The sequence below is a fragment of the Petaurus breviceps genome, unplaced genomic scaffold (assembly GCF_028583685.1).
Source record: "Petaurus breviceps papuanus isolate PSGF00001 unplaced genomic scaffold, PetGlider_PUasm1.0 379, whole genome shotgun sequence".
NCBI lineage: Eukaryota > Metazoa > Chordata > Mammalia > Diprotodontia > Petauridae > Petaurus > Petaurus breviceps.
This window is the reverse complement of record NW_027186303.1, coordinates 3,183,311-3,187,200: the sequence shown is the minus strand read 5'-3', so window position 1 is coordinate 3,187,200 and position 3,890 is coordinate 3,183,311. Positions and strand designations below refer to the sequence as shown.

Here is a 3,890-nt window from a genome sequence, read left to right as displayed (position 1 = left end):
TTGAGCTGGTGAAGGGAGCGTCCTCACTGTGAATTCCCTGCTGGGATGAAAGCAGAGACTCCATCAAAATGAAAGGAAACCAAAAAGCCCAGAGCATTCCAGTAGTGGGTCAGACAGACCAAGTGGAGCTTGGGTGAGGGCTGAGGTGCATTCTGGGGAGGCTGCCTGGAGGAACTGGCCCTTGAGCCAGGGTGACAAGTGAGACCCTGCCAACGGCTCCTCCTGCCTCCTCCCCTGCACCAGAGCAGCTCAGGCAGAGGCCGGAGAGTCACCATTGTGCCACATCAGAGCTGCCAGAGCTGAGGCACAGGGCCAGGAAGCCTGCCCAGGGTCTCACAGTAACTGGGGGGGCTCCAAACCCACCACTCTGAGATCCCTAACTCTCCCTCCCTCCCTTCCTGTCTTCCTTCTTTTCCAAAGTCTCTGTGATTTTTCCACTGGAAGACTTTCCTTCCTTCCCCTCTTCCTCCCTTCCTCCTTCCTGCTTTCCTCTCTCCCTTCCTCCTTTCTTTCCTTCTTTCCTTCTCTTCTTCCTTCCTTTCTTCTTTTCCAAAGTCTCTGATCTTTCCATTGGAAGCCCAGCTGTGAGTTAAGAGTAAACCTCAGAGGAGGGAGGAAATGTGACTTCAGTGGGAAACCCCTTAGACTCTCAGCAGGTCTCAACTCTCAGAGCGATCCACTCATCCAGTCACCAAATTGAAATGGAGAGGAACTCAGGGTCCTCCCTGTGGGTTTCTCCTGAGACTCTCATCTGGGTCCTCTTCTTAGGAGGAAAAACACAGGGAGAGAAGAGAGAGCTGAGATAAAGCAGGAGGAGGAGCCTGAGGAGGAAGAGACCATTTTCACCTTGTTTGGGAAGGAGGAGTCAGGCAAGGCTTCCTGGAGGAGACTTTGAAGGAAGGGAATGACTTGATGGGCTTCAGCAAACACACGGAGGTGTGAGAGGGTAGGACAAGGAGGAGGCTGGAGAGGAGTCCTGTTTGCCTGGGCTCTAGAATATGCCACAGAAAGTCTGCTCTAAGGCTGGAAAGGTCAGACGGGCCCCATTCGTGAAGAGGGCTTTGAATGCCAACTGAAGAGTTTTTTTATGTGATCATGGAGGTAATAGGGAGTCACTTGAGTTCACTGAGGGGTGGGGAGGTGACATGGTCAGACCTGTGCTTTAGCAAAATCACTTTGGTAACTATGTAAAGGATGCATTGGAGGGGGAGAGACAAGACAGGAAGACCAGTAAATCAATCAACAGGAATCCATTAGGTGATCACCTTAGGCCAGGAGCTCTGGTAAATGCCAATGAAAAGACAAGATCAGTATCAGAGAGAAGGAAAGGAGGGCTTGACCTACAATGGCAACTGTGGGAAGAGAGAAAGATAGAGACATCATGGTGGTATAAAAGGCCAAGCTGATCATGGCAAATGAGGGATATGACTGGGAATGTGGCTGGTGTGTGTATGTCTGTGTGTGTATGTGTGTGTGTGTGAGAGAGAGAGAGACAGAGACAGAGAGAGAGACAGAGACAGAGAGGGAAAGAGAGAAAGACAGAGACAGAGAGAAAGACAGACAGAGAGGAGAAAGGGAGAGAGAAAGAAACAGAGACAGAGAGAGGAAGAGAGACAGAGAAAGAGACAGACACAGAGAGAGACAGACACACAGAGGAGAGAGAAAGAGAGACACAGAGAAAGAGAGGGAGAGAGGCAGAGAAAGAGACAGAGACAGAGAGAGAGGGAGAGAGAGATAGAGACACAGAGAGAGGTAGAGAGAGAGAGGAAAGATACAGAGAGACAGAGAAAGAGGGGGGGAGAGAGAGAAAGAGAGAGAGAGAGAGAGAGAGAGAGAGAGAGAGAGAGAGAGAGAGAGAGAGAGAGAAACAGAGACAGAGAGAGGGAGAGGGAGAGGGAGAGAGAGGGAGAGAGAGGGATCCAGGATGAGTCTGGGGCTGGGAACTTGGGTGACTTCCTATCTCACATCTGGAAATAGGGGCATAACAGCTGTCTTCAAATATTTGGTGACCTGAAGTCCAGGCAACCAGCATTTATTAAGCCCTTACTGGGCCAAGCATTGTGTTAAGTAGTGAGAGTACAAATACAAGTAGAAAGAAAGGCAGTCCTACCCTTAAGGAGCTTACATTCTAATGGGGTAAGAGCACAGAAAAGGTGGATGAAATGTGCTTGTGGCTAGGTGGATGGAGATGCCCCAGCAGGGTGAGGCAGACTTCTAGAGAGTCTGGGTGGAATGAAGCCTTGTTTGGCTTCAACACCCCCCTTCAGATGGAGGTTGTGGGAATAGCCATTCCAGTCAATGGGAGGGAGAGGCCCCAATTGTAGAAGAGGACCAGAATTTCTTCTGCTTCCACCCAGAGCCAAGCCCTGCCACCCTCTGTCCTTTGTTCAATACAAGGGAAAAAAACCTCTTGACCATGAGAGCTGACCCAAAGTGACCTCAGAGTACCCAGATATGCCCAGGGCCCCTGTCCAATCTCTCTTTAGGTCCATTGCTGCCCACTTTCAAGTAATCAATAAACATTGACAAAGCCAGGGGACACAATACAAGCAAAACAATCCCTGCCCTCAGGTAGCTTACATTGGATCATGAGGAAAAAATCCATGTACACAGGTAAGTGTACTACTCATTGGTGCTTAGTTATTCAATCAACAAACATGTATTAAGCACCTACTATGTGCCAGGCACTGTGCTAATCACTGGGGATTCAGAGAAAGCAAAAGACAGTTCCTGCTCTCAAGGAGCTCAATCTAATGGGGGAGATAACACGCAAGCAGGTATATGCACAAGATCTAGACAGGACAAGTTGGAGATGACCAACTCCAATGACCTCTAAGGCCCTTCCCAGCTCAAGATCTAGGCTCCTGTCATCCCCGACCTTTCTTGTAGCAGAGATTTTGGCACTGTTCTTGGTGGACATTCCCCTGGATGTGGTGGAATGCATAGTCGGGTGGGCTGCTTTAGGAGGTGGTGAGTTCCCCATTAGGGGAGGTTTTCAAGCAGAAGCTGGCTTTCCTCTAGGTGTGGTTATAGAGGTGCTTCTGTTCAGAGACATAGTGGTACCTCCCTGCCCCACCCTACCCCCTTACCAAGGGTTTTTGTTGCCTGTACTTATCTGAACTCTTGTCTTCCCCAGTAGGAAAGCATCTTAAAAAAAAAAAAAGGAAGCATCTTGAGGGCAGAGAATGATTCTGAAATGGACAAATTAAATGGACATGACAGCAAAGCCAATTACAATTTAATAGGAGTGTTTAACTGCCTCCCCAGTCAGGAAGACAGCATTGAGCCTTCTGCAAGGTACATTTTTATAGAACTAAATGTTACTAACAACAAAGTGTGGTTCCAAGGGGGTGTAATGCTGTTTCTAGTGAAGCCTTGATTACCTAGCAAAAACAAGAACAGACTTGCATCTGGGGTATATTTCTAACAAGAACAGACTTGTATCTTCGGTATGTTTCTGGCAACACAGGTGAAAAGTTCCCTCACTATTGTGACCTATTAGGTGGTTTCCAGGGACCCTGGTAGGGGCCCCTTCTGGCAGGTTTAGGGGGTTTTGGTGTATAATTTCTGGTGGGTACTTCAGATTCCTTTATGCCAATGTGACCCCGATAGCAGTTAGCCCAGGGGCACCCACTCTACTGTAGGTGCTTGGTAAATGTTCCCTGATTGGTTGGTCGGTTGATTGATTGATTGGCTAACTGGTCTCTAAGGAACTTTCCAGTGCTGAAATTCTTAGACCTGGCTCAGCCCCTAGGGCCTCTGGGGGTAGTGGGAAGGGGGAGAGAGAGCAACTGGGAGCTCTGTGGGGGGAGGGGGAGAGAGAAGAGAAAAGAAGAGAAGAGAAGAGAAGAGAAGAGAAGAGAAGAGAAGAGAAGAGAAGAGAAGAGAAG

The 3,890-nt window shown here is 48.8% G+C and overlaps 1 long non-coding RNA gene across 1 annotated transcript; it reads left to right on the top strand.

The window, feature by feature from the left end:
* The first annotated feature begins 858 nt into the window (after positions 1-858).
* Positions 859-3,298, top strand: LOC138169808 (uncharacterized). The gene is made up of 2 exons (XR_011170471.1): positions 859-1,101; positions 3,137-3,298. It is a non-coding gene; the product is annotated as an uncharacterized lncRNA (long non-coding RNA).
* The last annotated feature ends 592 nt before the right edge of the window (positions 3,299-3,890 follow it).